General features: G+C 43.5%; 1 protein-coding gene across 2 annotated transcripts in view; it reads right to left on the bottom strand.

The window, feature by feature from the left end:
* Nucleotides 1-24,285, bottom strand: part of LOC105493274 (mastermind like transcriptional coactivator 3) — a 436,328-nt gene that overhangs the window by 352,761 nt on the left and 59,282 nt on the right. The window contains exon 1 of one of the 2 annotated variants that reach the window (XM_011760797.3): nt 788-1,784. The exons of the other annotated variant lie outside the window; for it this stretch is intronic. The gene's annotated coding sequence lies outside the window, so the exon portion shown is untranslated. Of the gene's footprint in view, nt 1-787; nt 1,785-24,285 lie in introns of those variants that run through there. 2 annotated transcript variants of the gene reach the window in all.

Below are 24,285 nucleotides of genomic sequence, written 5' to 3'. Positions count from 1 at the left end.
TCCCCTCAGAAACACCATCTGAGAGAGCTGCATGACTGCCCAGACCTTGTCCCATCCAGCTGACTCCACCAGCCTTTTCCTTCTTTAGGAAGGAAATGGATCCCCAGGAGACACATTCCTGCGGCTCCATGAAACCATCCAGGCACAGACACTCGACCAGCTTTTTTAATTTTACAGCTTTTACACGGAGGTGACACCCCTGTCCCCAGCCCTGCTATCGTGGATATTCCCATTACCCTTGTTAGTTTCAAATGTTAAAAACAGAGAACTCAAGACATTTACTTTTTTAATATCAAGAAATCCAAAGTGGCATATTATAATAAACATAAACACATACATAATAGCCCAAGACTTAAAAACAAATCCCTTTGTTTCTTAGACCCACAGCCACATAGACATCACAGTTAAAAAAAAAAAAAAAACCACAATGAAACGTATCAGCGGACATTCTCTTTCAGATCCAATACACAGAAAATCTTTACACTTATAATTTTACAGAGACCAGGATTAGAGAGAGAGAGAGAGAGAGAGAGAGAGAGAATGCGCGCATCTGCTTTATGTTCTCAGTGACCAGCTGGACAGATGGTCAAGAATATCATTAGTTAAGAAAGCTCTCATTCATGATCAGAAAGTCCCTTGGGCAGGCTGGTGTGGGGTGCAAGAATGTCCTAGAATGTCATACTTGAAGAATGTGTTCATGTCTGAGATATGAACCCATGTGGTGGACGTGGGGGAGGAAGGGGGAGAACAGACAGCCTGTTGTGATCCAAAAAGCAACCACAAGTACCTCAACATTGGTTTGTCACCCAGACACTTCCGGCTTTCATTCCACCCACTCCCTCGACAGTATCAAAAGTGAAGCAAACCATTGATAGGTCTCAGTAGCTGCCATAATCCTTCCTTCTCTAGACACAAGTGCAGTCAGCCCTCCGTATTCATGGGTTCTGCATCTGTGGATTCAACCAACAGATATTCCAAATATTTTCCAAATATTTGAAGGAAAAAACGTGTGACTGTACTGAACACATACAGACTTTTTTCTTGTCATTATTCTCTCAACAATACAATGTAACAACCATTCACATAGCACTTACATTGTGTTAGGTATTATAAGAAATCAAGGGATAACTTAAAGTATACAGGAGAGGCCAGGCGCGGTGGCTCACACCTGTCATCCCAGCACTTTGGAAGGCTGAGAAGGGCGGATCACCTGAGGTCAGGAGTTCGAGACCACCCTGACCAACATAGAGAAACCTCGTCTCTACTAAAAATTCAAAATTAGCCAGACGTGGTGGCGCATGCCTGTAATCCCAGCTACTCGGGAGGCTGAGGCAGGAGAATCGCTTGAACCCGGGAGGCAGAGATTTGCAGTGAGCCGATATTGTGCCATTGCACTCTAGCCTAGGCAACAAGAGCGAAACTCCGTCTCAAAAAAAAAAAAAGTATACAGGAGGATGTGCATAAGTTATATGCAAATACAACACCATTGTATATCAGGGACTTTAGCATCCCTGGATTTGGGTGTCTGTGGTGGGGGGGGGCAGGTCCTGTAGCCATCCCCCATGGACACCAAGGGACAGCTGTACCTCACAAGTGGAAAAAAATAAAGGGAGGCAGAAGAGGATACACTGGATGAAGTTGCCACTTCTTTGTCACTTCTTCTGGGCTAACACAGAAGATGTACAAATAAACAGGGGGTCCTATATGTTCATCCCAATATGAGCATTTCCTGGGTGAAATTTCTCTAAATTTAAGTCACCTCTCAACCTGACCAACAGAAAGCGTGTGTGCGTGTGTGTCTGGGGAGGGAGGAGGAAGGCCAGTCATAAGCACTACCAAATCTATGGGAGAACTGGAAATCAACAAATCTGCAACCATCTGGCTTTCCGTACCAATTTACATCCACGTTTTCTTTTTTTTGAGATACAGTCTCTCTCTGTCGCCCAGGCTGGAGCGCAGTGGCGTGATCTCGGCTCACTGCAATCTCCACCTCCTGGGTTCAAGCAATTCTCATGCCTCAACCTCCCAAGTAGCTGGGATTACAGGCGCCTGCCAACACGCCCAGCTAATTTTTGTATTTTTAGTAGAGATGGGGTTTCACCATGTCGGCCAGGCTCTTCTGAAACTCCTGGCCTCAAGTGATCCAACCACCTAGGCCTCCCAAAGTGCTGGGATTACAGGCGCGAACCACATCGCCCAACCCTTCACTTTTTCAACAAAATTTCTTATGGACTTCCATCAGAGGGACTCTGGTACTACAGATGAATTCCCTGGTGTTCTGATCTTTCTCCCCACCCTGCAGTGAGCACCTACTTACTGGCTGTGAGGTATTGTGCCAGGTGCCCACAGTATACAAGAGACATGAGATATGGGGATACCCCGCCTGCTGTTTTGGGGGCAGGGGGTGTATGTGAGTCAAGCAACATTCACAGCTTCTAAAGCTAGAAAAAGTAGTCTTCAAAATAATCCATATGTTGCTTTTGGCAACTCACTTCAGTGCCTTGATTGGAGAGTTCTGAGGATGATATTAGTGAGAAACTGGGGTCACCAAAATCAAACAGGAGGCCTGGTTTGGAGCAGGGAGCAAAGTAATCAGAAAGAGAACATGTGGCTGGGTGGGGTGGCTCACACCTGTAATCCCAGCACTTTGGGAGGCCTAGGCAGGCAGATCATGAGGTCAAGAGATCAAGACCATCCTGGCCAACATGGTGAAACCCTGCCTCTACTAAAAATACAAAAATTAACTGGGCATGGTAAAGTGCGCTGTAGTCCCATCTACTCGGGAGGCTGAGGCAGGAGAATAGCTTAAACGCGGGAGGCAGAGGTTGCTGTGAGCTGAGATTGTGCTACTGCACTCCAGCCTGGTGACAGAGTGAGACTTTGTGGAGAGGAGGGGAGGGGAGGGGAGGGGAGGGGAGGGGAGGGGTACTATGAAGGAGAGGGTCATTATTCATCCCCAGCTGTTCCCCAGCTTCTGCCTTTCTTGTACCTACCAGCAACCCCTGGTCCTTTGAAAACATATAAGGCAGAATCCTCAGCTGCCACCACAAATGACCTCGGAAGGGTCAGTTAACAACAACAGTCATATAGGTTGAACATCTCTAATTTAAAAATCTAAAATCTGAAATGCTCCAAAATCTGCAATTCTGTGAGCGCCAACATGATGCCCCAAGTGGAAAATTCCACACCTGACCTCATGACAGGTCACAGTTAAAACGCAGGCACACAATATGCAGTCTATTCCACATCCCCAGCTCTTCTGGTGATGCTACTGGGCTGCTTAGTTACCCTGAGCAAATTCGTTTTTCACTGTATTCACAGTATGTCATATTTTACTGTTAAGTACTTACGTGTGTAAGTGTAAGAAAATGATTGCTTCTAGGGGCCATATAAATGCAGAGTCAGCAATGATGGTGATGCCAACCAATCACAGAAGGCCCACATGGATGGCTGAGACAGTGACTCCTTTGCTTTCTGATTGTTCAATGTACACAAACTTTGTTTCATGCACAAAGTTATTAAGAATATGGTATAAAATTACCAGGCTATATGTATAAGGTGCATATGAAGCATAACTGAATTTCGTGTTTAGAATTGGGTCCCAGCCCTAAGATATCTCATTATATATATGCGAATATTCCCAAATCCAGAAGTATCCAAAATCTAAAACACTTCTGGTCCCAAGCATTTTGGATCAGAGATACTCAACCTGTAGTTTACTTTACTGAATGCGTACGATAGACTTAGCTAGGTTAAGTGCTTTAGATCTATGATCTCATTTAATGCTCATAACATTTCTGTGAGGCAGGTATTAGTGCCAGTTTATCCATAAGAAGGCTGAAGTTTGGGGAGTTTAAGCTATTTGACCAAGGTCACATTGCTAGCAAGTGGCAGAGACAGGAATTGGTTCCAGGTTATGTCTCCTTCCAGTGTCAAGGCACTTTTCACCTGCCTGAGATTTTCCAAAATTAACTGCATTAAAGAATTAAGAAAAAAGTAAAATATAAATATGTAGAAGAAAACAAGTTAACAAAATGTAAGTCTCTTGTGCTCTTAACATCAAATCTAGATGTTTAGCAATTAATGAGCTCACGAACCAATCTTCCTCATAGAGCGCTATGAAGAACATATATGTATGTGCACTTTATATATTTTAAAGCACAATGTGAAAGTTAAACATAGATATATATTATTTATTTTTAGAGATAGGATGTCACTCTGCCACCCAGGCAGGAGTGCAATGGTGCTATCATAACTCACTGCAGCCTGCAACTCCTGGGCTCAAGCAATCCTCCCACCTCAGCCTCCTAAGTAGCTGGGACCATAGGCGCACATCACCATGACTGGCCAAATTTTTTTGTAGAGACAACATCTCCCTATGTTGCCCAGGCTAGTCTTTTTTTTTTTTTTGGGAGGGGGTGGGGGGACAGGGTCTCTCTGTCACCCAGGTTGGAGTGCAGTGGCATGATCTTGGCTCACTGCAACCTCTGCCTCCCGGATTCAAGCGATTCTTCCACCTCAGCCTCGAGAGTAGCTGGGACTACAGGCATGCACCACATCACCCAGCTGATTTTTTATATTTTTAGTAGAGATGAGGTTGTACCATGTTGGCCAGGCTAGCCTCGAACTCCTGGCCTCAAGGGATCCACCCGCCTTGGCCTCCCAAAGTGCTGGGATTACAGGCATGAGCCACCACATCCAGCCTCCCTATGTTGCCCAGGCTGGTCTTAAACTCCTGGTCTCAAGAGATCCTCCTGCCTTGCCCTCCCAAAGCCCTGGTATTAAAGGCATGAGCGACCACACCTGGCCCATTATATATATTTTATGTAATATAAAAGTTATTATTTATTATTTCTAGGACTATTCCCTCTCTATCCCCCAACCAAGGTCTGTGAAGATCAAATAAGATATTATGGTGACTAAGGATGCTGCCTTAGATATTTTCTGTAATATATTTTTAAGTTACCATTTTAATTTTGTACCTTCAAAGTGAAAATATATTGTTTTTGTAAAACAATTAAGAGCAATAAAGCTCAGGCAAACTTCCTGGCTGGTGGAGATCTCAGGATAAGGTGTGAGCACAAAAATGAGACAAATGAGACTTTTGTAGTTGAAATGAGAAAACTCGCCTCCATCCTGTACTGACCTTGCAGTTTTCTCCTGTCTCTTCAAGGTCTTAGGCTCCAGGCCCCTGGAAGTCCTGCTTCATCTGTGCCTACTTCTCTTGCTGCCATTTGGTTTGCCTGACTTTGTTGAGGCTTCCAGAAAGTGCCTTTTCTTAGCTGCTTATTCTGAGCTAGTATTTGGCCTCCTTTACCCATGGGCCTTTGTGTGGACACCACCTTTCCCTAAAACCTGTCTGCATCTTTCCTGTCCCTTCTAACCATCCATTCAGTTTGTTCTTCCCCAAGGCGGGCTGCCACAAGTTGCCATTTCCTGACTGGCGCATGGCTCCAGAGAGCTGGCAGGCAGACACAGGGAAGGAATCTTATCTCGTTTTGTTTGTTTGTTTGTTTGTTTGAGACAGAGGCTCACTCTGTTGCCGAGGTTGGAGTGCAGTGGCACAATCTTGGCTCACTGCAACCTCCGCCTCCAAGGTTCAAGCAATTCACTTTGCCTCAGCCTCCCATGTAGATGGGATTATAGGCACCCACCACCATGCCTGGCTAATTTTTGTATTTTGGAGAGGTTTCGCCATGTTGGCCAGGCTGATCTTGAACTCCTGACCTCAGGTGATCCACCCACCTTGGCCTCCCAAAGTGCTGGGATTACAGGCATGAGCCACCGCACCCAGCAGGAATCCTATCTCTAATAACATTTTCAAGTTCTTTAACTTGAAATGCCATGGAGAATCATTCTTGATCTCTCCATGTCTAAGCAGGAATCTTCTCAATGTAACTTACAAAATCAATGTTCCTGATTCATACAAAACTTCCCCGCCAGTACTGCCACAAAAGGAAGCAGAGGGTTGTTCCCTCCTCAGCCAACAAAATCTTGCAGGCCCACATCAAAGGCAGCCCTGAAGCATCACTCCACTGGGAAGGCCAATGCTTCCTTCCATCATATTGCCCCCTTCTCAATGTAACATTGAATTTTGGAGCCAAACAGATTAGAATTCAAATTCCAACTATCATAAAGCTCTGTGACCACTAAACCACTCCAAGCCTCAGTTCACTTATCCTCAAAGTTGGGCTGATGATAGTAACTGTCTGACAGTTGCGGTGGGGTTTAAGAGGCAGAATGGATATCAAATCTTCACACAGAGAACACAGAAGTAGGCTAGTATTATTTACCAAGGTAGCCACTATCCCTTTCTGAGCAAAGCAGGGTTAAAAATAAAGACAGGGGCCGGGTATGGTGGCTCACGCCTGTACTCCCAGTACTTTGGAAGGCCGAGATGGGCAGATCATGAGGTCAGGATTTCAAGACCATCCCAGCCAACATGGTGAAACCCCGTCTCTACTAAAACTACACAAATTAGCCGGGTGTGGTGGTGGGCGCCTGTAGTCCCAGCAACTCGGGAGGCTGAGGCAGGAGAATCGCTTGAACCCGGGAGGCGGAGGTTGCAGTGAGCCGAGATTGTGCCACTGCACTCCAGCCTGGAGACAGAGTGAGACTCCGTCTCAAATAAATACATAAATAAATAAAGACAGGTTTTTCTGTTCCCAGACACTTCTGGAAATGAATCAGTTGCAACAATCTTTCCTAGAAGTTAAGTCCCTCCCTTCTTCAGGCCCTGTTTTCAGGGCCTGAAAACAACAGGGACAAAAAGTACAGGCAAAGGACAAGAAGGCACCATAGCTCTAGCACCAAGGAAAAGGCATCAGATGTTTTGGTTTTAAGAAAAAATATCACCCTCTCCCACACTAATAATTTCCAACTTTATCAAGCTACTAAACAGGAGCCATAGGACCCTTGCTTTCCTTTAGAAATGGGAGAACCCTAGAGAAAAATAGGACTCTTTTAATCATTACTATTTGCATGACACTTTATGCCTCCCACACAGAGCTTTGAGGAAAGCTACAAGAGCTCAGGGCTGTTCATGTGACACCAGCGATGTTGTGGTCATCGGAGAAGGCCACTCCAAGCTTCTCTGCTTTCAGGGATCTCACTTGCCACAGGATGGGGGAGGGTGGGGCTGGAGGAGGAAGCCTGGGTAGAAGAACCAGAACTCCCTGAAGGCTTGATGAGCAATTCGTGTCTTCAGAACAACAGTAAAATGATGGAAAGCTAAAGATGCCTGGAAAAGAGGGACTAGAGCAAGAACTGACAAGGAAGGCATAAAAGTGAAAAGAAAGCTAGAGAGTCAAAGAAATTAAGCTTTGTCTTCAGTTCCCCATTGCCAGGATGAAAGGAACTTCTCCATGCTAGGCTGCAAGAAAAGGAACCCTCCCACCTCAGCACAGACTCTCAGGGCCCACAGTGAGGTCTGGAAAGGAAAGGAAACAGAGGGGTGATTTCCAACCACCAGGCCCTAGAGACCATTGTCACAGGAGGAAAAAGAGGCAGGAGACAGACAGAGAAAGTCTGGGTGGGTGTTAAATTATAATTATGTCTACAGTGATATACGAAAAACTTCGCAGGTCTCTGCTGATCCAGATATGGGAAGTCCACCTTCTGAATCCCATGCTAGAGTTGATAAGAAGGCAGGCAAAACCAGGAATCAAGAGCTCAGTGCCTTCTTTAATACAGTGCCCACCACTGTTAAGGAGACCTCTGACTCAGTTTCCAGAAAGGAAGATAACCTCTTCAGCCATGATAGTCAACTGTCTTTTAAAAAAAGGAAGAAATTGGGGAAAATTAGATTTGTGAATGAACATCCTTCTGAAAGGAGGAAACACATGAAGCAAATTATAGTTTTATTGATTAATTAATTCTTTTTTTTTAGATGGAGTCTCGCTCAGTTGCCCAGGCTTAGAGTGCAGTGGTGCAATCTCGGCTCACTGCAACCTCCGCCTCCTGGGTTCAAGAGATTCTCCTGCCTCAACCTCGACAGTAGCTGGGATTACAGGCACCCGCCACCACACTCTGCTAATTTTTGTATTTTTAGTAGAGATGGAGTTTCACCGTGTTGGCCAGGATGGTCTCAAACTCCTGACCTCAAGTGATCTGCCCGCCTCAGCCTCCCAAAGTGCTGGGATTACAGGCGTGAGCCACCGTACCTGGCCACAGTTCTGCAGATTTATATTTTTCCTCCTTGCACTGGGAAACTAAAGAGTAAACAACTCCCATCCCCCAAAATATCCTAAGAATACTAAAAAGCGTTTAGTCAAGGTCTAGCCGTATATGAGAAAGTAGTTAATATTTCCCAAATGACCCCAGACCAAAGACTGAATTCTGCATTACAAATACCATGACCTTCTTATTTAGTGCCATTTATAGGCATTCAAAGCCAAAGAGAGGAAGTCAGCAATATATTAATTTTCTTAATTGTTACGTAAATGTCTCAGACCGACCTGTAAAACGTATGGACTCACAGAAGGTGTAATTCACTCTAAGATACAAACCTACCCTCTAAAATTGCAGTTGGTAAGCACTCAACATGGAGTTGAGAAAATGTTTACAAAAGGCAAGACAGGTGTTTGGATTTATTTCAAATGTATTAATAAAAAATACAATACTCCCTTGAACAATGAATACCAGAGTGTATGGCAGTTAATTCTGGGAAAAAGAAGTGCATGTAATCACTTACATTTTGGAAGTGAAGGTTAATCTGCAGGAAACGGGAAGTTAAGATGTGTAATTAACCCAAAGGTACACAAATAGAAAGAATGGGAGGCAAAGACTAAAGAGGGAGCTTGAAGGAGCTAGCACAGAAATGCCTGCAGAAAACGCAGACAGCTGAAATGTCTCTTCTTTAGGCTTTTTCACTCATTTAATCATCACAGACAGGAGCTCTACTCATGGGTCCGAATGTGCCCAAAGACAGTGTTACTCAAAGCATGGTGTCTGGACTCGGTGCTCATCCTTAAACGGTAATGTTCCACGCTCACAGGATAAGCACAGAAATTTAAAAGTGCACGATGAGAGGCCTACGGCAATTTGTAATAAAGGAAAATTCGAGCACATGATCATTTTTCTAGTAGTACATTTGTATTGTATTTTCTAAATGAAACAGTGAGAAATGGATTGGAAATAGAAGGAGAAGAAACTGGTCTTTCACCATAGGCAGTTTGCAGAGTACCTCTAAAAAAACCTACCCTCTAAAATTGCAGTTGGTAAGCACTCAACATGGAGGTAAGAAAATATATGAAAACTTCCCGTTGTTTGGTTTCTACTCCAACTTATGTTTTCTCAACGCAGAAGCCTGCCTGGTTAGTATAGTAACTGATGAAAAAAGCCAGCAATGATGGCTATTTTCGCTTGAAACACTGATTCCACTAAAACCAACACCTGGCCTTATACTGTTGTGTTATTCCACATAAGGCAAAACCCCGCTCAATCTTTTTGTTTGTTTGTATATAAAAAGAAATTCTGAATTGAGCAGCCTTCTATATAGAAAAATGGAATTCATAGTTTTAATCATTAAATATAGCCGAATATTTACACATCATTAAACACAAAATATATGAGCTGTTAGGTGGGTTCTTCCTCCTAGCCCTACCACGCCTTACTATAAAGGAATATGTTACAATGCATAGACCACATTGCATTCTCTCACATCTACTTTACTTTCTGTTTGAATATCTGTGGTTATAGCAACATCACTTTTTATCTACTAAAAATATCTTAGGCTTCCTCGGCCTAGATTTTTCCCCCTGGAATTCTGTTTGTAAGAGGTATAGGTATAAAAAAGAAAATAACTATGTCTTTGTCAGGAGATTAAACACATTTTTAAAAAAACAAATGTACATACACATTTGTATATGAACACAAATGTAAACACACATCTACAACCTACACCTGAAGTCCCACCAGCAAAATCTTCATTAACTCACTGTCTAATCACTGAGTAGAAAAATAGTATATCCAAGGACCATAAGACAATGGTCTCCTTATTTACCAATATCATGTTTACTGAAATAAAGCTTTTTAGGTACTGCCTTGGTTATATTAAGCAAGTTGGCTTCAAGTTCAATAACATAAATGCAAAATTCACTAAATATGCAGGCATTGGTTGGAGGAAGAAGAGACAGTACTGGGATTGGCTGAGCTGAGGGAGAAACAGATGAGGGAGGAATAAATCAAGAGTGACCCAAATTGAGAAATTCTGTGAGTAAATATTGAAGTCTTATTGGCATGATTTTATCTAATGGCTTTAATATGTAGCCGCTGCTACAAATGCTGGGGTCATCTAATGGGGAGGGTAGGAAACAGACCTCACACTGCACAACACCAGAGGATGTGAACTGTCTAGGCTGCCCCTACATCTCCATAAACAAGGCCTCTTCCCATCAAAGGCCACTATGGAATGTAGCTGGAGTTGTTTATGCTTCTTTCTTTTTCTATTAGGTTTACTTTCCTGATGTTAAACCCTGTCAACTTTACTGCCCAGAAACCTATCTTCAGAATAGGACCTTCTGCTTTGAAGACTCCTTTTAAGAAATGTCAAGGGGTAGTAAACATAAAATAGGATCCATAGCACCACCAATGACACAAAAACAGGGCCAAAGCTAATCAGTCCCTTCCATAAAACACACACTCAGTCTTTTCTCCCTCTCACACACAGTAGCAGACCAATAAGATCTGCAGAGTGAATGTAAGCAACAGAGTAGGAAGCAGCTGAAAAGAAAGAATTCCTGCTGCGTTCTCCCCTTGTGCCTCTTTCACAGTCAAAGGGTTCAAGGGAAGAATGTTTTATTGCACACTGCTGTTCACCACTAGCAGTGCAAGTTTATTCTGCCCGGGGGCTCAAGTGGGACGAATCTGGTCATCTCCGTATGTTCTCGGTGAAACTCTTCTCTTGTTTTCCTTTCATTTTTCAGGCCTGGTCTAATTTAAAACAAGCCACACAGAGACACACAGACACACTGGCCATGGCAGCGACTGCCTCTGAGAGAAAGGTGGGCCTGCAGTACTGGCTGGGACCACCTCTAATCTGAAGATGCTGTTTGCCTGTATTTGCTTCCCAGCGTCCTTCCTCCCTGCCTGTTGCCTGTTGGGCCTAACATGGAGCTCTGCCCACACCAGAGCATTACTATGGCCATGAGCCCGTACCAAGGCATGGCCTTTGCAGTCCCCAGCATACAGCTCCCAACCTCACAGGCAAGTCCATCTCTATTGCTGTCAGGAAGTAAAAGTTCAAATGGGGCAGGCACAAAGTCCTGCTCATCCCAAGGCACCAACGCACCCCCACCAGGCTTTTCCCAGAAGGCAACTCAACCACTCTGGGATTTTTTTTTTTTTTTCCTTTAAGAAACTGCATTAGGAACTTGTCAAAAATCCTGAAGTTGGAGACGAGTGTGAAACTCCTGGGTCCCACCAAGGCTGAGCTCGTACCAATAGCCCTAAAGTCAAAAAGAACCAGGAAAGGTTCTATTTACAAGTGAACCGGACTCATGAGGCTCCACCAAGGAGGTAATCCCTGAAAACAGGCAAAGTTAATCAGCAACTCTAACCGCTCAAGGCATGCTATTATTACTTTTGAAAACAATCATCTGATTATACAAACATGTATATGGTGCTTAACAGTTTACTCTGTATTCTTTCTATGAATAGTTTCATGTTCACAACAAATGTAGGAGGGAAAAGTATAGAAATTATTATCTCCATTTTATGGAAAAGAATCTAAGGGTCAGAACCTAGCTAGTAAGTAAAGAACTGCAAATAAAGCTCAGGTCTTGTCTGTCTCTTTCCACTATATCCCAGCTCACCTTCCAAAAGAAGCTTCATCTTTGTGGCATCTGTAGAACACTTCCCCTATCTTTCCCCATACTGCCCACTCCTCTTAGGTGCCGGAAGAAAATGCCCACTACTTTTACACACATAACTAATGCATGGTTGCTGCTCTGCAAATGATTTCTGAATAAATGAGCACTCCCATGCATGCCATTCCAAGGCACGGTCACCCTTCTTGCCCTGGGCCAGATTTAGGGAGGTCAGGAGCATCTAATATGGAATCTTAAGTAGTCAGAAAAACAGGAAGGAATACAGATGGGTATGTTCCTTGTTTGCACATAAATGCCATTTGGGCTTCTCAGACCTGACGCTTGAGCCTTTCCTGAACTGTGCTCTTCCTAACATGCAGGTCTGCCTGTCAAAGTTATGCCACCACGCTACCATCTACTTTTCTGGCAACTCCAGTTATTCTTTAGTTTTATCTCTCAGTTTAACCAGAAGGTTCCCCTAACTTTCCCCTGTTTTAACTAGGCCAACTGATGTTTTGCCAACGGCAGGGTCTGGGTTTTTTATTTTGTTTTAAATCCACTTGCCATTCTCTACCTCTCTCCCAGGCAATTAACAAGCATTTGGCCCACTCCACTCCTACTCCAGGCCTTAAGTTCGCCCCAACACACTGACTCCTGTAGGCCACAGAAAAGCCCAACAGCAAAAGAAACACCCTAGATTGAAAGACACACACACACACACACACACACAGAAACCTACTGATAATGAGACTCACCCTCCTGTCAGCAGAGAATGGCCAAACCCATCTCCCAGTTCTGGTTATTTCTAGAAATTTGAAATCTATAATATGTCACCATCACTCAACACTCAGTAAGTATTTACTGGATGAATGCATGAATGAATGATTACTATTATCTGATAATATGCACTTGAGAGAAACTTTATCAAATGCTTACTGAAAATCTAAATTACTAGACAAGCAAAGGGCCGATGACTACTCAGGGATTTACACTTTAGTGGCAAACACAACTTTACAGCCAGGCCTACTTGTCTTGTTACAATCACTTAAATGTTTTATTTGTTTACAAAACTCTTCTCAACTATTTTTGATGATTTGTTGCCACGTGCACAATCTAATGTGCATATATACACAGGGAATGAAAGTATGTAGCCTGGCACACTGCCACCCTAAATATCAGGCAGGCTCCTCAAAGACAATAGTAATGCTGTGTATTTCTTAATACATTTTCACTACTAGATCAGCCATTTGAAGGTTTATTTATTCCTAAATTCTTCAGCTTCCTGTATCTGAGTATTTATGTCTCAGATTTCCCCCATTACCTCCTTTCCCACCACTTTATTCCTAATATTCCACTTTTCACCTCATTACTATGAAGCATGACCTAACGCCAGCATTTATTTCCTGACCTCCAAAATGAAAAGACTCATAAACAAAACAAACAAAATGGAAAAAAAATTTAGCAACTATTTTTGGGCCCCAGAAACAAAACTTACTTTTCCAAAGAAAGAGAATCCTTTAACCTACTTTGAGGACTAACAAATGACTTGAACACATTTTGCTCAAGGTTTTATCAAACGATGGGAAATATACAAAGGTCTAATATTTAAAATACTAACTTTTGTCCCCCTACAATGCATCACCCTAGTCCAATGTTACCTTAAAAACGTGGGGGGCGGCGGGGAAGGATAGCTATACGGTTTACACTGGGTTATAGTCCTTGTTGTGGCTGCTGTTGCTATCATTTGGTGATAATTTGGAAATGGTCCCTCGAATGTCCCCTCTGATGCTTCTGGCATCGCAGTATCCGCCCCCAGACCACAGGGAAGCTGTTAGCAGGATGTGAACAGAGTTCACAAAATCAAGGGCTTGTTTACATACCAGCCACAGCACGAAGAAATAAAAAAGGTCTAAATGGCTGTTGTCTAACCTGTTTTTGTGTTTTCCTTGCGTATTTCTTCCCAGGCTCTTAACAAACAGGTAATGGGTAGTTAAACATTTGGGACCAGTTACTCATCTTGCTTTGCAGTCACAGAGCTGGTCCAAGTGGAGCAGCCAGTAACTTCAAAGGACACCCTAGTTTGGATGTTTCCCAGGGGACAGAGCCCAGGCCCCAGGGCACCCTCATAAAACCCGAGGAGGGAATTACCCCATTCCCTTCCCCTGGTTACCTGAATCACACTGTGCACATGTACAGAAGCTAAAAGGTTCTCTACTTTGCCCCATTTGACTCAGGAAAAGGAAAACAAATGATAGATAACTGCACTGGTTCCTCCCACTCGCTATGAACTCCACTCTCTGCGCCCTTACGCAAACCACTCAGAAGGGTCAGAGCAGCTGTTTCCAGAGCCGCTTGGCCAAAACGGGCGAACACAAGGCATGAAAAGAATTCTGAAAATACTTCCGATTGCTTTTCTTGTCTCTCACACAAGAGCATGCTTAACCCACGGGTACCTTTCAGTGTTCATGTATAATAAATACAGTTTTCAAAATAAAGAATAAGACACCCAAAATCCTACCTATTTGGTGTAGCTGCTGCCTTCGTTAGTCACATTTTCTCAGAGACCGTAGCTGCAGATGCACTGAAAACCATCATTTTTAATTATTTTATATCTATGGCCATTTGTCCTACAGACTTCTTCTTGGCCTCTTATCATTTTTGCCAGTGGAAAATTTATGCTTTCCCCTTTAACTACTACTGGTCTAAATTTACTTTAGTGAAGAAAATTTTGGCTCTAACTAAAACTCATGTAAACTTTCCATTTTACCGTGATGTTTTCTTTTCTTGGATTCAGCACAAGTCTTTCTAATCTAAGAAACGGCTCTTACAGGCCCTCCTCGAATGTTTGTTTTCCAATTTAAGAGCATCTCTCTGTACATATACATAAAACATTAAAAGTTTCAGTGATGTGTCCAAAGTTGCTCTAAGGCGGGAAGAGCTAATCCGACTCTCCACCATCCACACAAGGGCACTACCTCACAAATGTGTCTGAGTAAGACCCGGCCCCATGGGCGTCCCCTGCAACTTCTCTTCCTTGAATCCCACTTTGAGAAGCACACACGCTTGGACTCAAACAGGTCATCTCCAGTATCCATTTCTTTCATTTTCTTTTGTCCCACAATAGAGTTAAACAATACACTGTCTGGTCGTTCAAATGCTTCAAGTGGTTTTACATGCTTTATTCCAACTATCTTCTCAGTATCAATGTGAGAACAGAGAGGATGAAGAAATTTCAATCATTCTTCAAGGGGGAAAAAAGGCATTTAAAATATCAATTATTTTGCAATTGGCTCAAGATCTTACAGGTATGGCAGAATCAGAACTAAAGTACCAGTGTTCAGACCCTCACAAATATGGTGAATTCATCCTCCTACTCTCTCTCATAATATAGAGTAAACGTAAATGTAACCTGAACCACTTAAAGGTGGGGTGGGGAGAAGGAGAGAGAAGAGGGAGGGGAAGGGGACCATGAACATTAAACCATTTCACCAGAAATTTTCTTTCTTTCTAATCTGTCATAGGAGTAGAGAAAACAAAGAGAGATTTTAAAAAGAAACTGTCTTCCTTTTAAGCTATGTCCCTATTGCTCACTTAGAAAAAAGAATGAAAATAGGCCAGGCACGGTGGCTCACACCTGTAATCCCAGCACTTTGGGAAGGCGAGGCGGGTGGATCACCTGAGATCAGGAGTTCGAGACCAGCCTGGCCAACATGGTGAAACCCCGTCTCTACTAAAATTACAAAAATTAGCCGGGCATAGTGGTGCGTGCCTGTAACCCCAGCTACTAGGGGGTCTGAGGCAGAAGGATTGCTTGAACCTGGGAGGTGGAGGTTGCAGTGAGCTGAGATCGCACCACTGCACTCCAGCCTGGGCAACAAAGTGAGACTCCATCTCAAAAAAGGAAATACAAAATACTCTCCTACCAATCCTTGCTCATTATTGAAATTTTCTATTTTTTGTGTGACTCTTTTACTAGTGATGTTCTCTAGTTGTAATCAGAGGGTCCATGCTATCTTATATATCCCCTCAATGAATATGACTTCATATACTCATCCGTGTCATAGCATCCCATTCTAAAGACAAATAAATGTATTATTAAGCAATATTTGCCTTGACATTCTGTTATTTGGGAATTTGTACTGTGTTGATTTCACTGGAAATAGCGTTACCATGAGAAATTTTATTCTTCACAATGATTTGGAATTTCCTGTGGTTTCTAGGCTACAAACAATAAAGTTTTACCTCTTTTTAATTATTGTGAGATTCTTCCCTGGATATATTGTTCCCATTTACAGAAACATCACCAAAGTGTAAGTGAAAATGTTTTTCCACATTTTGATCAACGCTGGGTTTAAAACTCGTATTTATTTTTTTAAAGTGTCTTAGGCACATAACTTCACTTTAAAGTTGTCTTAATATATGTTCTTTCAGCTCCTAATGAGGGTGTGTACTTTTCAGGGTGATAACTTATCGTCTATATTTCATCCTGGGCAAACTGTGTCCTTCACCACTCACACTGCCTCTTTTTAAGCACTGAATCATGCCATAGGTGGAGGAAGGGGCCAAAAATAATTGTTTAATCATAACTATACAACCAACTCTTTACAATGAAACACAGAATTCTCTACTTTAGGAAAATGAGATTATATTTAGCCTTCTGAAAATGAGTAACAATCAAGCGTAAATACTTGTTAACAGGTTCAAACATAAGCACATGAAAACAAAACTGGCCAAGCTGAGGCAGGAGGATCATTTGAGACCAGGAGCTCGAGACCAGCTTTGGGCGACATAGCGAGACCTCGACTCCAGAAAAAACTTTTAAAATTAGCCGGGCATGGCGGTACACACCTATAGTCCCAGCTACACAGGGAGGATTGTTTGAACCCAGGAGTTCCAGGTTACAGAGAGCTACGATCTCACCACTGCACTCCAGCCTGGGCAAAAAAGTGTGATGGGAGGAAGGAAGAGAGGGAGGATGGGAGGGAGGGAAAGAAAGAAAAATAAGGAAGAAAGGAAGGGAGTAAGGAAAATTGACCTGGTCTAAGAGGGAGAGCCCTTTCCCTCCTCCCCTCCCTATCCACTTCTTTCAGACAAACCCCAATTTCTCCAACATCACAGCACTGTCCAAAAAGTCATCAAGGTGTAGTCTTATCCTTTGAATGGTTCTCTTTCTTATCTCAACATTTATCTCTGTCCAAAACTCCTCTTCCTTTCCATTCCCACTGCTCCATGGTTTGCACCTTCCTTGCTTCTGCCCAGACTAGCAAACTCACGTTCCAGCTTCTAGTCTTTGTCCTATTCTACGTGGTACTATCAGAGGAACTTCCTATAGTACAGCTCTGACCTTGTCTCTGCAGTGTACAAAATTCTGAGGTGCTTTATGCACCAACAAACCATGTCCCAACTGGCTCTCACCAAGAAAACGCATTGCCAGGAGCTCTTCACTGGTACCTCCTTTGGTATTTAAAAGCTTCTTGAGGAATGTGAGTGTGCCTTATCATAGTGCTTAGCAAGACTCTAAGAGTACTCAAAAGAACTAATTTAGCATTTTCTGCGTACTATTTCATAATACCCAGTCATCAGATGTAAGCTGAGTAAAATCAGTGTCTTAATTATATCTCCCACAGTTTAGTGCTTTCAGTGTGGAATTTCTACAAATCATCATTGAACAAATGAACTATGGAACCAATTGCTCTTTATTGAATCCACTGGTTGAGTGCTCTAGAATAAGCCACCTAGAAACATATTGGTATTTAAAACATCAATGACGAGGAAGATAGTAATACTCAAAATACTCTCATGAATTTGTTTTTGAAAAGAAATTATTGTAAACAAAATAAATGACAGGCCTTCAGGTGAAGCTCTATAATATCATACCTAAGACTGACAACAGCAAAGATATGGATGTGCCTCAGGAAGATATGTGTTACCAAGATACTAATCCATATATTCCTAAAGAAATTGCACGTCCTAAAAATCTAATCCTTCCAAAAATGTTATTATAAGTAAGGCAAGGCTTAGTTTGCTTGATCATATTTTGACCAATAATAATGAGAAAAAGAATGGAAATCCCCCCTTGACAATCATTTACACATTCTCTTTAATCCCAGCATGATGTAACAGACACTCTCTCAACTCATAGTTGGAATTCCAAGTTCATGTTCTTTCTTTCATTAGTTTCATGACCTTGGGCAAGTCACTTCACCCTCGGATGTCTCTGTTTCTTCACCTGGGAAATGAGAATGTTTGACTCTGATCTTTCAGATTTCATCTAGCTCCAGAATTCAGTGATTTATGAGTGTTTAAAATAAGCTTTTTACTGATATATGTAACAGCATGAATGAATCTCAAATGCACAATGCCAGATTCGAAAGGCTACCTATTCTATGATGATATTCACATGACATTCCAGAAAAAAACAGAACCATACGGATGGAGAGCAGATGAATGGTTGCTGGGGATTGGAGGTACAGGGGACTGCTTGACTACAAAGGGGTAGCATGAGGAAATGTTCTTTGAAGGTGGGGTAACAGAACTGTTCCACATCTTGATTGTGGCAGTGGTCTTGAACTCCTGGCCTCAAGTCATCCTCCTGCCTTGGCCTCCCAAAGCGCTGGGATTCCAGACATGAGCCACCACACCCTACCCTATGTGGCAGTGGTTAATCCAGGCATTTACCAAAATTCACAGAAAGGTACACCAAAAAGAGTACATTTTACTGTATGTGAATTAAAATTATTTAAGGTATTAGGAAATTTATTTCTCCAAATCCAATGCATCTTTGATGACATAATAACTGGACAACATCCCCGAAGAAATTAACACCAACCTTCTGGACTTATCACCGTCTTAAGGCTGATGAACCAGGTTTGCACCCAAATAATTTGCGGTGTGTTTTACAGTCCTGGTGTTGTTAATCTTTCAATGGACATTCTACAGAATGCTTCTGAGTAGCTCTGTTTTCCAGTGTGGAATATCTAACAATGAAACAGCGAAATGAACTCTAGCGGGAATGATTCTGGCGCTGCCCAGGACCTGTGTGGCCTTCATGGAATGTTAGAATGTTGTTGTTATCTTTGTGATTCATACTAAAGATATGAGGCACACAACACGAATGACAATAACAACACAGCAATAATAGCAACAGTTAACATTTAATCAGCACTTAGTAAGTTCCAGGCACTGTTCTAAATGCTTACCTACAGCTGAAGTGCTACAGTAGCTCATTTAGTTCTCAGAACAATCCTGTACTGGGTTATATTGTCATCTCATTTGACAGCTGAGAAGATTAAACAATGTTCTCAAGGTCAACAGACCAGTGGGTGGCAGAGTCAGAATGCAAACCTAGACAGTCTAACTCTTACCACAAAGCTAAAGCTGCCTAAAAAAGCTTCATTTAAAGAACAATTTATTCATCTTCCTGGAGAGTCCGTGGCTACTACTACATGCTTCCACAAATTCTTATCTAGGCTTTCTTCAGAAATTGGACAGGCCAGGCGCAGTGGCTCACTCCTATAATCCCAGCACTTTGGGAGGCTGACGCTGGCAGATAACTTAAGGTTGCGAGTTCGAGACCACTCTGGCAAACATGGTGAAACCTCATCTCTACTGAAACACAAAAATTAGTCGGGCATGGTGGCAAGCGCCTATAATTCCAGCTGCTTGGAAGGCTGAGGCAGGAGAATCGCTTGAATCCAGGAGGCGGAGGTTGCAGTGAGCCAAGGTTGTGCCACTGCACTCCAGCCTGGGCAACAGAGAGAGATTCTGTCTCAAAACCAAAACCAAAAACAACAACAATAACAAAACAAAACAAAACAAAAAAAAAAAAAGAGAGAGAGAGAGAGAAAGAAATTGGACAGAGAGCTTTTTCTAATTAGGACAAGCCAGCATCTCCCTCTCTGCCTGGTGATTTCATGAAGTCTGCATAGCAAAAAGCCCTACATACACTATTTTACACAATCAGGTACAACTGCTTTTTCCTATTCCTTTCTCCTTGCTCACAGCAAAGCTGGCTTTAGCTGACAGGTAAGATTTTTTTCCTAAGGCCTTCCAAAATAAGGCAAGAGAGGGGCTGAGCTTCTCCTACCAGCCACCAGTTAGGGTCTACTTTTTCTTTCAGTCATTTTCACTATTTTATGTAGGTTTAAGCCTTTGGGTAGAAATCTATCCCAAAGCAGGCAAGTTCCTGTTCCTGAAATGACTAACTCCTTGCACAAGGCAAAAGGCTTGTTAGAACCCTTTCAACTAGAGAGGATGATTAGTTTAAAACAAAACAAAACAAACAAACAAACAAAAAAACAGGACCAAGGACCAAGCTGCTGAGGCTGAAGGAAACCACACAAACAAAAACAATGCACCCATTAGACAGTACTTGTAAGGTATTCAGACCCTGAGAAATTAGTTTGAATGCAGCAGAAAGGCAGATTACAGGAGAGAAAGGGCTCCCAACTAGTTCAAGGGTTTGTTTAGTCTACTTATCAAGCCCAAACTAATCATCTTAATGGCTGTTTATGCCCAGAACAGGGTTCAAATGGCCTTTCAAAGAAAGCAGGGCAGACGCAGGCGGGCAACCTTCCTCTCTCCAAGGACTGCAACCTTCCTCTCTCTAAGGATCCCAGGATTCTCCTTACTGAAGATCCCCACTCTGAGCAGGTAAAACAGTCGGCCATAGTTCTATTTATTTCCTATCATCTTCAAACCAGACTATACGCTCCAAAAAGCAGTGGGGTATCATCTCTGTTGTCCGTTGCTCTATCTAGCTTATAGATCATTTTTGAGATAAAAACTTTATATATATATATATCTATCTCAGAGGGTTAATGAACTGTCTGGAGGGAAAGATGGGGACTCAGACTTAATTTAAGTCCTTGCTTTTCCCCGATGCAGACACCAAAACCTTGTGACTGAGCATCAACAGGTGTCTTCCTCCTGCAAGGAAACTTTCAGAAAATCTTCAAGGTAAGCCAACTATCATTCTACCAGAATCAAGGACACGGATTTCCAAAATTCTAATCCAAAAGGGGGAGTGTGGTGGGGGGAAGATAATCAACAAGGCAATCCTTCTCCAGGCCACCTACTCCTCCTCCTCAAAGCAGCATCAGATGAGAAGCCGGGTGAGGCATGTTAACCGAGAAGCCCTCCTCCAATTAATGTGCTATTGCTCCTTTAAAACCGAGAACAAACGGCACTCCTGATCCCGGAGGCTGCAGAGCAGTAATTGTCACTTAGCCACTTAACTCCCCGCCGCACTGCTCACTCACTCATCGTGGTTTATCTCTCAGCCAATTACTGCTGTCATTTGCGTTTCAATGTGTGCCATCAGGGGCCAGGCCCAGTCGACAGCAGAACAGAAAACACCGGGAGGAGAGCCGACTGGCTTCCAGAGGCGGGTGGAGCCCACACCTCATTCCCTGCTGCTCTGTGGGAGCTTCCAAGGTATTCTCCTATCACAGAGGCTCCCAAAACAGCTCCACAAGGGACCCAAAACGACCTGCCCATACTCCAGTTTTGTGCTGTGCCTGGCTGTACACCGAGGCAACCAAGAAGAAAAAATTTGAGCCCTAAGTACCAAGTCAATAATAATGATGGTGATATTAAAGCTACACAAATTTTAGCTGCTTAGCATGACAACAGACAAGAGACAAGTAGAGGAAGTGGCAAGGATTCCTGCACCTTATTATTGTGAAATCCACCCAGGGCTAGTCTACAAATGTGAAGACAGGAAAATCTTAGAGGTCTCACTGCTCTTCTATGCGAGCAGATTTCCAGGCACGATGTTGTTCACCCATCTATAACTTGGCCCCAAAGTGTGAGGAACATATGAATTTTCTTAGGCGGTCCTGAGTTGAAATATCTAAAAATTATATTTGCATTCTATTGTCATATTATAGACTGGTGATACATTCTATACTTGGTAACAAAATTTTGTTTTTAAAAAAATTCCTTAAAGGCTCAACCAGGTGTGACTTTTTATAACTAAATCAGAAAAAAGCTTGCCAGACCACGTGTCCAGATTTTTCAGTTCTGCAAAGATATCCTTTCTGGTTGCTCAGTGGATCCTAACCACAAAAGCTAAGACTCATGTTTTGTTTTTTTTGGTTGGTTGGTTGTTTTTTGAGACGGAGTCTGGCTCTATCGCCCAGGCTGGAGTGCAGTGGCGCGATCTCGGCTCACTGCAAGTTCCACCTCCCGGGTTCATGCCATTCTCCTGCCTCAGCCTCCCGAGTAGCTGGGACTACAGGCACCCGCCACCATGCCTGGCTTTTTTTTTTTTTTTTTTTTTTTTTTGTATTTTTAGTAGAGACGAGGTTTCACCGTGTTCGCCAGGATGGTCTCAATCTCCTGACCTTGTGATCCACCCGTCTCGGCCTCCCAAAGTGCTGGGATTACAGGCTTGAGCCACCGCACCCAGCCAAGACTCATGTTTTTAAATAGTTTGTTTACTCTTCCTTCCTGGATCAAATCTATACCATCATGCACTGCATCAGGGCTTTTCTCTCAGAAGGCTGAAACCTCCCGATTGTTAAGGCAGCACCTTGGCTGTATTACCCTAGCCTGAGACTTCCTTTGGAGTGCATTTGGTCTAGCCATCAGGTTGTCCTGCTCACTGTGCAGTAAGCACCATGATCCCCCTGACATTCCATCTTCTGGAGCCCCAGTAACCACAGGAGGAGGGCCAGCAGCTGAGGCTGAGCCGGAAGAGACCTGTTCTAGCTGGATCTGCACAGCCCAGTCTCTGGGTCTAAAATAAAACTCTTCTCTGCCAATGAGCTCTGCCAGGCCTGATGACGTAACAGGTCCCTTCAGTTCTATTTGCAGGCAAGGTCCATTTACATCAGGATTTCATCCAGGTAAGGGGGAATTTGGGAGGGGGAGGGAGTGAGGGACTCTCAGAGAATGGACCTGTCTTCCTATCGTGCATGGAAAAGGTCTGAAAGAGCTGGTGAAGTGCCAAAGTAATTGTACACGTCATCTTGAGCTGTGCAAAGAGGAGCTGGCCTAGCTATAGCTAATTGCTATCCTCCGGCTATATGCTCCCCACTGAATACCAGAGAGGGGAATCTGTTCGGTGCATAACAAAGAAAAATCACAAGTAAAATAAAGCTAAGCAGCAGCCAGCCAATGCTGTGATGCTGCGACCGCCAACCATGGCCAGCCACACGCAGGGAAACTCAGATTTGTCCTCACTCATCTTCTCTCAAGCCTTCTAATTAAGAAAACCTTAAACTTGGAACCAATTTACTCCTTTCTCGCTCTTTTTAAGTCATCACCCTGACCCATCTGATGAAGAGAGAGCACTTCAAACGACGGAGAGTAGTTCCTAAGATAGCCGGTGGCCAGCGTGAACTTCCTAATTAAGGACCCACACAAAAGTAACTTTCCCTTCTTCTGGGCTCTTTGTGTTTGTAAAAATGCGGCTTCAAGCTGAACAAACTATTTGATCATCTTCCTGCTTCCTTCCTCCTTTCCTCTGTCCGTCTGTCTGTATCGTTTCTCAGCTGATCAATAGCTGCCTCTCTGTGTCATGAAGTGTGCAATAAGCTGTTCTTTTTCTTTTGTCTCAAAGCCAGAAGACACTGTATGGAAAGACCAGTTCCTCTTCTCCCGCCCTTCTCGCTGTGCTTGGCAGCCCAGTGGAGGTCTGGACGCTTGCCACTGAGTGCCAAGAGCAAAACCCAGGCCAATCAGCAGGGCGGATCCAAGCCCCCGACTGCAGCAGAGGTGCCTCTCCGCAGCCAGGCTGCAGCCACCCACAGCCTCCGGGCTGCCCTGACCCTGCCTCAGGCAGGAGCCCCGCCTCCTTCTCAAAGGACGTCACAAAGTACCTGCCCTTGGGGTGCCATACATCTTTCTTTGCTCTCTTTTTTCAGATTCAATTTGCCTGAATAGGAAGAACCTCTCCTTCTTCCTGCCTAATCTATTCCCAGAAATCCCAGCTGCTCTCCCCAACTTTCACAGAGCAAATCGGTAGGCCCACCACTGCCCATGTTGGAGATCACACTGAGCCTCGTCTGGACCCCCCACTGCTTCTGGAGCATCTCCATAGACAGGTTAAATCTGCATATCCAAACCTGAATCTTTCATCTACCTTTCCCACTGGACCCCCAATTGGCAACACCACCCTGCGCTCCAGGCTGAGGGTCAGGTTTAACTGTCCCCTCTTCTCATCTCCTACATCCTCTGCAAGCTTTCTAATTTTTATTTCACACACATTTCTCAAATCCAGCCCCCAGAATCTAGAGATAAGACCACAGCCCTAGTTCAAGCCCAAATCCATCCTCCTCACTGCCCTTCTTGCCCCCTCTTCTTTCCAGGGGGCACCTAACACAGAAGTCTAACTCCATTGCCCTGTGTCCCTCTGCCCTACCCTCCAAGCTCCCCAATAACATCTGAGAACCCATGTTCCTCTCCACTGTCACCCACGCACTTCATGAGGCAGTGACCTGCACTGTTCCTACCCCTGCAGGAAGCTTCCTGC

This window comes from Macaca nemestrina, chromosome 3, assembly GCF_043159975.1.
Source record: "Macaca nemestrina isolate mMacNem1 chromosome 3, mMacNem.hap1, whole genome shotgun sequence".
In the NCBI taxonomy this organism is placed as follows: domain Eukaryota; kingdom Metazoa; phylum Chordata; class Mammalia; order Primates; family Cercopithecidae; genus Macaca; species Macaca nemestrina.
This window is presented reverse-complemented; position numbering and strand designations above follow the sequence as displayed.